The 12,100-nt window shown below is 45.2% G+C and overlaps 1 protein-coding gene across 1 annotated transcript in view; it reads right to left on the reverse strand.

Annotated features, from left to right (window-relative positions):
* pam (peptidylglycine alpha-amidating monooxygenase) overlaps positions 1 to 11,781 on the reverse strand; it is a 181,215-nt gene extending 169,434 nt beyond the window's left edge. Inside the window, exon 1 of the mRNA XM_055633263.1 lies at positions 11,707 to 11,781. The gene's annotated coding sequence lies outside the window, so the exon portion shown is untranslated. The remainder of the gene's footprint in view (positions 1 to 11,706) is intronic.
* Between the last annotated feature and the right edge of the window lie 319 nt (positions 11,782 to 12,100).

Here is a 12,100-nt window from a genome sequence, read left to right on the forward strand (position 1 = left end):
TTATCACAATCTTCCATATATGTGGGTGTAGACCAGCTGCACATTCGGAGAATACAAGTCCTTGTGGTTGTGAAATATTTCAGGATTCTTATTTTGTTCACAAAGACCAATATGGATTCAATCAATGCCTAAGATAGACACAAAATGCTGGAGTAATGCTGGCAGAAGGATCCAGAGATGCTGCCTGAGTTACTCCGGCATTTTGTATCTATCTTCGGTGTAAACCTGTATCTGCAGTTCCTTCCGAGCCTGCCTCCCTGCTGCATGAGAAAGCCCACAATCCTAGCAAATGCCGGGCATGCACCGTCTCTTTGCTCTTTCTCTAAAACAGCTTCTTTGATTTCCCAAATGTAGCAGTGTCCTAAAAACCTCAAGATATTACGACATAAAAGTGGAGTGGGCGGCACGACTCATGTTGCAGCGGCCTCTGCAGTCCGTCTGTTGTTTTTTTTTTTTGTCTCGTTTGTATGTAGTTTTTTTGGTTTTTTTTAAAACTGGGTATGTGTGTGGGGGGCGGGAGGTGGGTGGGGAAACTTTTTAAAATCTTTCCCCTGCACGGAGAACCCGACCTTTTCTCTGTCGGGTCTCCGTTGTCGTTGGGACCTAGCACCGTGGAGCGACCTCCAACCGGAACGACCTGGGGCTCCAGTCGCGGAGCTGCTGATTTACCCACCATCGTGGAGCTGGCCGAGTTCGGAGCGGGAGGTGGCGCGCTGCTGCGGCCCGACCCAGGAGATTCGGGGGCTCCAGCCGCCGGCCCGGTGGACGGTGACACCGGGAGCCCGCGGGTCCCTGCTGGGAGACCGCTTTTCGGGGCTTCCGCAATGGCGACTTCTCCCGCCCGAGTTGCGGGGTTGAGGATGACCTGGAGCGGGGCCTTACATCGCCCGGCGCGGCTTTAAATGGCCGCGGGACTTGTTAGCGCACGCCGGGGGCTCCAACACCAAGACCCGGAGCGCGGCCTTGCATCACCCGGCGCGGCTTTATAATTGCCGCGGGACTTATTTACCATCGCCCGCCGGGGGCTTGGACTCTGACATCGGGAGGAGAATGAGGAGTGCACGGGGAGAGATAAGACTTTGCCTTCCATCACAGTGAGGAGGAGATTCACTGTGATGGATGTCCGTGTAAATTGTGTTGTGTCTTGGTTCTTCTTCTTGTTTGTATGACTGCAGAAACCAAATTTCGTTTGAACCTCTGGGTTCAAATGACAACAAATAAATTGTATTGTATTGTATTCTCTGCACCAATTTGAAAAAACCTAGAAAAATAGTTGTTCCTGCTGGACCACTTTAGTTGCAGAAAATGTTATGTCTCCTCTACATCACCTTTGGAAGGGTTTTTAACCAACCTGACCTCCCGGTGGCTCAGCACTTCAACTGCCCCTCCCCCTCCCATTCCGTATCCGACCTCTCTGTCCTGGGCTTCCTCCATGGCCCACCGTAAATTGGAGCAACAGCACCTCATATTCTGCTTGGGGAGTCTGCATCCTGGTGGCATGAACATTGAATTCTCACAATTCTGTTAGCCCTTGCTCTCTCATCCCCTTCCCAACCCTCCCTAGCCCTTGGGCTCCTCCTCTTCCTCCTCCTCCCTTTTCCCCACAATGGCAATGCTGGATTAATTCAGGTTTGCACACCAACTAAATATTGTGATGCATACAACATATTTTGGGATGTTGCTGCTGCTTGCACTATCACCATTAACAACATGACAGGAGAAATAAAACATATTTAAATACGCATTCCACATCATAGGTAAAACTCCAACCAACTCAGCATCCATATATTCTCAATAACAGATGATGCATATGTATGCCATTAATATGAAATTAATTTGCAATTTTAGCTATTTTTGAATTTTACAAATGTAACACAGATGTATAGCAACCAGCTCAAATGGATATGTGAATGAGTAATAGTACAGTCATCGTACATCACATTATTCTAGATAAACAACTTGAGAATATGATAAAACATGCGTATATCGTGCAATTATAGTCAGGAAGTGAGGACCATTACGCCAGGAAGTACGCAGCATCTTATTTGCAGAATAAGGAACGTATTACTATTTGTTGTTGTTAATTTGATGAACACACAAGTGCTTAGGCCTCAGTCATCAGAACATTAGCAATGCATTCACACATCATAATATCTACAATTTCTTCAATATAGTGAGCATGAAATTCTGTAACTACCTGTCCAACAGCACCATTTGCTGGAACGACAACAGTTGAAGGCAGTTCACCACTACACTGTTACAGTTAATTAGAGATAGGCAATAAATACGGGTCTTTCGAATGATGCTCCCATCCCCAATAAATTGATTTGATTATCCTTTTCAGACTTTAATGCTTTGATAGAAAGTGAGCAACAATTCTACGTTCCGAATCAGTTTTTAATATCTTACTAAATTGCAAAACACAAATTACTCTGAGGGCATTGGCATCACTTATTCACTTCAAAGCAGACCATTTTGTCACAGTCACATAGCACAGAAATAGGACCTTTGGCCCGCCAAATCCACCCTAACCATTTACGCTAATGCTGTTTATATTAACATAATTCCTACCCGTTTACTCCAGATTAGGCCACTATCACAAAAAATCACAAATTACAGTGGCACATTTACAGTGGTACATTTAACCTTCTAACAGTCACAGAGAGAACATGCAAACTCATTCAGCACAGGGGACTAAGGTTGAGTTGCAAACAGTGGCTCGACTAACTCACCACTGTGCTCCTTTCAAATGACATTTACAAATCAGTCCATTTTAATCTCATCTGGCAAGTGATAGAGGCTCTGAAAAATCAGGAGAGGAAAGCCATTAGATTCAATACCAACTTGATGGGACCAACATAAGTTCTAATTTGAACCCAAAAGTGGTGGAACTCATTAGAAAAGCATAGAAGAAAAATAGAACTAGAATTAGAACTGACATTTTTTTTCTCAATTTAATAGGTATGTAAGATCAGGATCACAATTTAGACATGTTGAATGAAACAAGACTAGTGGGGAAGAGTGTATGAGGATATTGGAGGAATTCATTCCTTTGAAAAATGCCACATAGTAGATCATATGTCAATCTTAGAGTTTTGCATATCTATTAGAAGGGAGACCAAAAACCTATTAAGAGCAATAAAATCTCTCGAGGAATACCAAGATTATGTATTTATAAAAGCTATAACTGTTAATAGAAAAGAATGCAGCTCAGGAATATGTTTGTCCAAAGGTATGTGCAGGTGAAATTGTAATGAGTAGTTGAGTTGCATGTGTGCATTCAGATGCCAACCTCCATTATTGTTGACATTTTCACTGAAGATCAGTGCCCCAATTATTCGATGTACGTCCAACTTCAGGCTTACTGTCACAATGTGGTTCATTTTTCAGAGGAATCCAACCTTTTGGAATAGATTTCTGGTGATAGCTTATAGCTGGAATTCCCTGGAGTTGCATTTAGATTCATTTCAATCTGGAGCCGAGATAATTTCTTACAGATGGTTGCAGCTACACTAAACTTTCAGCACAGAATCTTTGGGAGAGGGCAATCAAAGGAATGTCTCTAATAATTTCCCCTTCTGAATTAGTTTTTTTGTTTATTTTTCCCAGAGTTTTGGGAAAGGAATGCTGCACATAACCTGTGATATACAAAGCATCATGTGTAGGAGAAACTTTTTCCAGTCTCTAGTTTTATTTATAAACTAGACTAAGTGGGACCCGTTAGGTCCCAGCATCACACGGGAGGTCTGGTCCCCCACTGCAAAATTCCACCTCTCCACCAATTCCAATATTAGTGGCCAGTGGGGGTGGTGGGGCTTTCTGGAGCGCTAGTATGGGTGCTGTGGGCGGAACTGGTTTCCAGAGGGACATTGGGGGCTGAATAGATTCTTGGACTGGCGGCTCAGTCACTCAAGCCTGTTGTGCTGGCAGCTCACTCACTCACGGCTGGTGGGCTGGCAGTTTACTCACGGCTATTCCTTGGAATTCCATTTCAAGCAGGGTGCAAGGCCACCAAATTCAAGTGCAGTTTCATACAATTTCAAGCAGGGTGCACGACCACTAAAGCAGCGAGTCATGACCTCTCCCTCCTCCATCTTGCAGAGACTGAGCCACTCGCACACTTCTGGGTTTTATAGTCCCTCGCCCCTCCCACCAGAAGGGACGTGGCCTTCATGGTATGATTGACAGGAAAGAGAATCTCAACATTTTTTAAAACACTAATAACTGTTTTATTTTTCATCGATGGGAATAATCCTCGGCACCTAATGAGCGGAGGGGAACTCCGAGTAAGATGGCCAACATTTTTTTCTAAAATCAATATACAGCGCAAACAGTAAGAGGTCAAGATTAGACTTTTTATAGAAGGCAAGGCAACTTTAATTAGGCAAGGCAATTTTAATTAGGCACGGCAACTTTAATCAGGCAACACAGCTTTAGCATTTCCAAACCAAAGGCAACACAGTTTTGCATTTCCAAACCAAAGGCAACACAGTTTTGCATTTCCAAACCAAAGGTACACAGCTAAAGCATTTCCAAACCAAAGGCAACACAGCTTTAGCATTTCCAAACTATATTTTCAAACCACATTAAGGGCACTGACAGGTCAGTAAAACCACTCACAGTTTAGTAGACATTCGTGTTCAGTGTCACTCACAGCTCGGACTGAGAGACGTGACCCTCTCGCTCCCCCATCATGCAGACACTGACTGAGGCACTCAACACTTCCATGTTTTATAGTCCCTCCGGAAAGGGCCTTCAGGAGAGAGAATCTCAACATTTTTTAAAACACTAATAACTCTTTTATGTGTCATCAATGGGGAAAAATCATCTTGTCCTGCACAGCGGAGGGGGCATCTGAATAAGATAGCCAAAAATCACAGCCATAAGTGGCAGCGTTTTTTCTCTAAAATCAATATACACAACAACAGGAAGTGGTCAATATCAGACTTTTGGTAATATACATAGTAAGTCAGCATGGTTCCACAGTTTCTTATGCAAACATTCAAAAAGCTGTCAAACAAGTCTCTGGGCTGAGTACTAGGGAAATATGTCACTCAATAATTTCCAAATACTTATCTGATCAAAACATAGAAACATAGAAAATAGGTGCAGGAGGAGGCCATTCGGCCCTTCGAGCCAGCACCGTAATTCATTGTGATCAGGGCTGATCGCCCCCAATCAATAACCCGTGCCTGCCTTCTCCCCATATCCCTTGATTCCACCACTAGAGCTCTATCTAACTCTCTCTTAAATCCAACCAGTGACTTGGCCTCCACTGCCCTCTGTGGCAGGGAATTCCACAAATTCACAACTCTCTGAGTGAAAAAGTTTTTTCTCACCTCAGTCATCAATGGTTTCCCCTTTATTCTAAGACTGTGGCCCCTGGTTCTGGACTCGCCCAACATAGGGAACATTTTTCCTGCATCTAGCTTGCCAGTCCTTTTATAATTTTATATGTTTCTATAAGATATCCCCTCATCCTTCTAAACTCCAGTGAATACAAGCCTAGTCTTTTCAATCTTTCCTCATATGACAGTCCCGCCATTCCAGGGATCAATCTCGTGAACCTACGCTGGACTGCCTCAATCACGAGGATGTCCTTCCTCAAATTAAGAGACCAAAACTGTACACAATACTCCAGATGTGGTCTCACCAGAGCCCTATACAACTGCAGAAGAACCTCTTTACTCTTATACAAGAAACACATCTGCGCCTTCCTCCCTCGCAACATGGACCCGCTACAATTCGCATACCGTCCGAACAGATCCACGGACGATGCGGTCTTCCAGGTTCTGCACACTGCTCTCTCTCACCTTGACAGCCAGAAGAGGGGCTATGTGAGGATGCTGTTCATAGACTTCAGTTCAGCCCTCAACACGATAGTTCCCACCAGAGTTGCTGAGAAGCTGCTGGAATTAGGGCTCAACACCCCCCGTGTGCCTGGGTCCTGGACTTTCTCACTGCCAGGCCCCAGGTAGTCAAGATGGGAGGAAATACATCGAAGTCCCTCACCCTGAGCACAGAATCCCCCCAGGGTTGCGTCCTCAGCCCCCTACTGCACTCCATGTACACACATGACTGTGTGGCTAGGTTCAGCTCCAACTCTATAATCAAGTTTGCTGATGACACTGTGGTGGTGGGCCTAATCACCAAAAATAATGACAAGGCCTACCGGGAGGAGGTGGCTGATCTGGTACTCTGGTGTCAGGACAACAGCCTCCTCTTGAATGTTAAAAAAAACTAAGGAGCTGATCGTGGACTTTAGGAGGGCACATCATCCGAGGACGTACACACCATTGAAGATAAATGGGGATACTGTGGATAGGGTGAGCTGTTTTAAATACCTGGGAGTCCACATCTCAGACATGGACATCACACGCTGCCGCACTGGTGAGCAAGGCAAGGCAGCGCCTTTACCACCTCAGGCAATTGAGGAAATTCAGAGTGTCTCTGAGGATCCTCCAGTGCTTCTACTCAGCGGCTGTGGAAAGCATCTTCTCCGCAAACATCACAATCTGGTTTGGGAACTGCTCTGCCCAGGACAAGAAGGCTCTGCAGAGAGTAGTGTGTTCGGCCGAACGCACTATGGGAATTACACTCGCCCCCCTGCAGGAACTATACATCAGAAGGTGCAGATCCAGAGCCAACAAGATCATGGGAGACCCCTTCCACCCCAGCAACAGACTGTTCCAGCTGCTACAGTCAGGCAAACGCCTCCGTTGCCATGCTATGAAAACAGAGAGGATGAGAAGGAGTTTCTTCCCAGAGGCCATTCGGACTGTAAACTCCTATCTCACCAGGGAATAACTTTACTGTACAAATTTACTGTTGTGTGGTGTCTTTTTTAAATTGCTCTTTTTTTCTTTTTCTCCCCCACAAATATGTAATTACTGATTCTGTTCCATTCTGTTTTGTAGTTTTTTTGCAGAATCCGCGAGCATTGCCACTTTTCATTTCACTGCACATCTCGTATGTGTATGTGACGAATAAACTTGACTTGACTTGTTATGAAGGCCAACATTCCATTAGCTTTCTTCACTGCCTGCTGTACCTGCACGCCAACTTTCAGTGACAGATGTACAAGGACGCCCAGGTCTCGCTGCACATAACCCAACTCCATTGAGATAATAATCTGCCCCCTTGTTTTTGCCGCCAAAGTGGATAACCTCACATTTATCTATATTATGCCCACTCACTCAACCTGTCCAGGTCGCCCTGCACCCTCCTAACATCCTCTTCACAGTTCACACTGCCACCCAGCTTTGTGTCATCCACAAACTTGCTTGTGTTGCTCCTAATTCCCTGTTCCAAATCATTAATATATACGGTAAACAGTTGCGGCACCAACACCGAGCCTTGCGGCACTCCACTCACCACTACCTGCCATTCTGAAAAGGACCCGTTCACTACTACTCTTTGCTTCCTGTCTGCCAACCAATTTTCTATCCATCTAAACACCCTACCCCCAATACCATGTGCTCTAATTTTAGTCACCAGTCTCCCGTGCGGGACCTTATCAAAACCAAAGGTGAAAAATAAATCCCCCTGAGTTTATTTCCCTAAATTGTCCTAACTATCCTCAAGATGAAATGTTGTTAAAAGCAGATGGAGGAAAAGCTTAAAATGCAACATGGCAAAAAACTTCACATACAAACTGTTCTTTATTTGTTTAAAGAACAGTTGCAGAATTATTAACTTGCAGAATTATTAACTTCTGGCACTAGATCAATGCTCAGGATAAGATAGCGATGTCAAATTTATCGTATGAAAAGAACATTGTTGAACTATTGTTTTTAAATGAAGGTACAAATATTATTCATTTACATTACTTTAAAAGATTGTTACTTATATTGCTAAATTAGTAGAAAACAGCCAAAGATTTCCATCATGTCCAAAAGTAAACATTCAAATTATGTGTCTACATGATTTATCAAAAGTAAACAATGAATTGAGAGGAAGTCAGTGCAAACTCAGTGCAAACCAGCAGACTGACTTTTTAAAAAAAACATCAGGTTTTATAATAACACGTGTTAGAACTCGAAAATATTGTTGCGTAGTGGATACACCGATAAACCTCAGGTGGGTAAGGGCTAAGAAAACAAATTCTGACTCAGTAATGACATGGATAGGCATGAAGTTATTCAGTTTAGTAAGAAAAAATAAATAAAATGGGATAGATTTGTTGTACTCGCATACAAATGACTGAATGCAAACAAGCAGGTACAGTATGTAAAGGTGGCAGATAGTATGTTAGCTTTTAACACTGCCTTGGTGAGACATACCTGGTGCATCTTGTGCAGATTTGGTCTTAACGTATGATACCAAGGTTTACCAACTGATTTCTGAGATGACAAGACTGTCATATAGGGAATGGTTTGTTTGACGATGCCTGTTTCAACTGGGGTTTAGAAGAATTAAACAGGAAAACAAGAAACAGGAAAAATTTCAACAGGAAAAGCTGGATGTGGGGAGGGTGTCTCTTTTGTTTGGTCTGTCTAGAACCAGTATCACGTTCAAATTATGGGTTACAACACTTAAAAATTGAGATGACGAGAGATTTCTTCACATGTGATGCGATGAACTTCAGTAATCCTGTGTGACAGAAGGCTGTGGAAACCAAGCATCTGAATGTATTTAAGCAGATTGACAGAATTCTAAACACAGAAGACGTGAAGAGGTATGGGAATTTAGTACTGAGATTGATGAGTGTATTGAACGGCAAACCAAGCTCAAAGGACGAAATGACTTCTTACTCCTCCTATTTTGCTACATTTGTCTGTTTAATGGCATCCCATTATATACCACGGTGCATATTTATCTGAGATGAATTTCTGTGCAAAAGGTCAAACCTATTAAACAAAACCTGACATAATTTCTTACTGCATGCTCAGAAATCTTTCATTCCATACCAAATGTCTTTATTGTTCTATTTACCACTTTGGTGAAATAACCCATTCAGAAAACATAATTTTGCTTTTTTTTTCATCATTCAGAATTAAGAAAGCAAAATTACATTAACTGTATAGAATAGCAGAAGTTCCCAGATTTCAGCACTGCAAAAACAACAATATATGGATGCATTTTCTGCAGCACTGTACGGCAATTTATCCAGTTGGATAACAAATTGCTAGCTTGGCGACAGTGGTGCCACAACCCACTCCATATCAGACAGGCAGGCTTCGATCTAAAGCAAAACTGTGCTCTGTTTCCGGGCAACCATTAAAAAGAATCTACAGGCTGCACAAAATTCACACGGTTGACTGAACATGGGCACTGTAAAACACATAAAAGATATGCTGATTCTAATGCCTCCCATGAGCCTAAACCCAAACACAATTCTTTTTGATTCCAGAGGGAACAGCATTCAGATGAAAGGAATTTCACAAACGCATACAATTAAAACTGATTTGACATTGTCATATTCAAAAGTATATATATATCAGGCTTTAAATACATTACTGTGTAAGCATTATTCTGGTAATCCAATATCAGGTACAGTCAAAGGGAAACAAATTCAAGTTTTCCAATACAGATAAAATATTCTCAAACAAATGCTCGCCTCAGTCCACTAATCAATCAATCTCAAGCTGGCAAGCACTGTGTGTCCTCTTATTCTAAGAGCAAACCTTCAGGTCTAAATCAGAAAGCACAAGTGACCCAACCATCAGAATCAGTTGAATGCATTACAGAATACTAAAATATGCATGTTTAAAAGATCAGTGGTTCTGAGGTAAAAGGTTTTCTCATTCATGCAGTCACCATTCCTTAACTGCATTTCCCTTTTCCCAGTCCCTCCTTCACACAGTGACATTTTCCAACATCCCCCACCAGCTGTTGCCAATACCTCAACTTCCACCCATCTTATTATGCTCCATCTCCAATGCTTATTGCCTCCCTTCCCTCTTATCACCTCTGGTTCACTCTCCCCTTCTACCCTCGCATGAATCCCCTCCCTTCCCTTTTTTACCCTCCCTCAACCTCCTCATCCAGCTTTCTCATCCTGAACCAACCCACATACTCCTCATCCCCCTCTACCCACCCACCTTCCCTCCTCCACCTTCAATGACACTTGCCTCCACACTTCCATTACACCCTCTTATCCCCCTCAGCCTTCACTCCACCCCCTTCTCCTTTTCCTTATCAAAACCATTCATTTCTACCTTCAAGTATTGCTCCCAAACCTGTTTTCTCTCCATCTTCCTCCACTCCTATTTTTACCCTCCTCTTCACTGTCCTCTCCATCCCTTACCTTCCTCGACCTCCACCTCCTACCATCCCCCTCCAAGTCCACCCTTCCCCTCACCCACCCCTACTTCTCCTATCCTCATTCTCCTCTTCCTCTCCTTCTTCATTTCCCTCATCCCCTTCACCCCACCTTCATCTCCTTTCCCCATTTCACCTGCTCTCCCTCTCCACCGCCTCCACCCTTCGCTTCCTCCTTTCCCATCTCCCTCCCCACCTGCTCCTACTCCCCGTTCTCCTCTTCCTTCAACATCCTCTCCTCTCCATTGCCTCCTCCTCGTCCATCTCCATTCTACTTCACCGTCACAACTCCTCCCCATCTTTCTTTCCTCCTCTTCCTTGCCCATCTCATCTCTCCCATATCCTCCCCCTTGTACATGTACTCCTCCCCATTCCCCATCTCGACCTCCCTTCTCCATCTCCTCCCCTTCTCCCTGCTCCATTTCTACCTATGTTTGCCACTCCCCCTCCCCTCTCATTCTCTTCTGCCTTCTCCCACCCACCTCCACCCCTCTCCATCTGCTCCCTTCATTTCATTCCTCCTCCCATCCACCTCCTCACGTCCTCCATTTCCTACTCTTCCTTTTTTCTGACCAACCTCGTCCTCCTCCTCCCCTTCCTCCTCCATTCCCCCCTTCTGCCTCCTCCATTTCCACATCCCCACCCCCCTTCATTACATCCTTCCTCGTTCTTTTATTTTTCTCATCCTCCTGCCTCTCTCCTTCTCCTCATCCCACTTTCACCTCCCCATCCTCTCCTCCTCCTTGTCTTCCATTTCCCATGCTCCTATCTCCCTTCATCTTCCCACCCACCTCCACATCTTCACCCTTTTCTCTCCCACCTCCTCAAACTCCGCTCCTTTTTCCACACTCTTCCCATCTAAACCTCCCCCCCCCCTTCCTCCATCCTCCATCCCTGCTCTTCTTTCTCTCGCCTCCCAACTTCTCCCTCCTCTCTTCTCTACCTCCCCCTTCTGAAGGGTCTCGACCCCGAAACGTCGCCCATTCCATTCCTTCTCCCTGGAGATGCTGCCCGTCCCGCTGAGTTACTCCAGCATTTTGTGCCCACCCCCTTTCTCTTTCTTTCCCTTCCCTTGCTCCATCTCTCTCTCCTCTTCCTCTTCGCCTCTCTTCTTCTCATCTCTCCTCCGATGAAGTTTCAACGCGGAGTGGCTGCCTGCCTGCCTGCCTGCGGAGTTGTTGTGCGGGGAAGTTGTAAGTTTCAACATGAACCATCCCGGTGCTCGGTCGGAGCCAGTCGCCATCCCCACCAAGACCTTTCTTTCATTCAGCCCAAGGAAGTCCCGGGAAGCTGCGATCACCCAGGGCCTCTCCCCCAGTGCCGGGAGTTGCCCCCCACACACACACACCGTGGCCGGCGGCCGCTCGCCCACCCCGACCATCAATCAGCTCCAGTTTACAGTTTGTCAGGGAACGGTTTAAACTCACGCACGCACTCACTCACCAACGGCTTCGGTCTCCGACTCCCCTCGCGGACGCCTTGCGGGGGCGGGCTGGCAGTGGGTGACGCGTCGGGGCGGGGCCTGATGACGCGCGGCGGGGAGAGCCCCAGCGACACGAGGGGAGGGACCATGATGACACGTGGGGGCGGAGCCACGTGATGCGGGGAAAGCCTTGGGGGCAGCTTGACTTAAACAGATTCAGATTCAGATTCAACTGTAATTGTCATTGTCAGTGTACAGTACAGAGACAACGAAATGCAGTGTGCCAAAGGCAGACTGTGTAAACAGGTGCCGAAGGCAGACTCAAAATTTGAGGAAGGACATAGAAACATAGAAAATAGGTGCAGGAGTAGGCCATTCGGCCCTTCGAGCCATTCAATATGATCATGGCTGATC

This window comes from Leucoraja erinacea, chromosome 3, assembly GCF_028641065.1.
Source record: "Leucoraja erinacea ecotype New England chromosome 3, Leri_hhj_1, whole genome shotgun sequence".
NCBI classification, from domain to species: Eukaryota; Metazoa; Chordata; class Chondrichthyes; order Rajiformes; family Rajidae; genus Leucoraja; species Leucoraja erinaceus.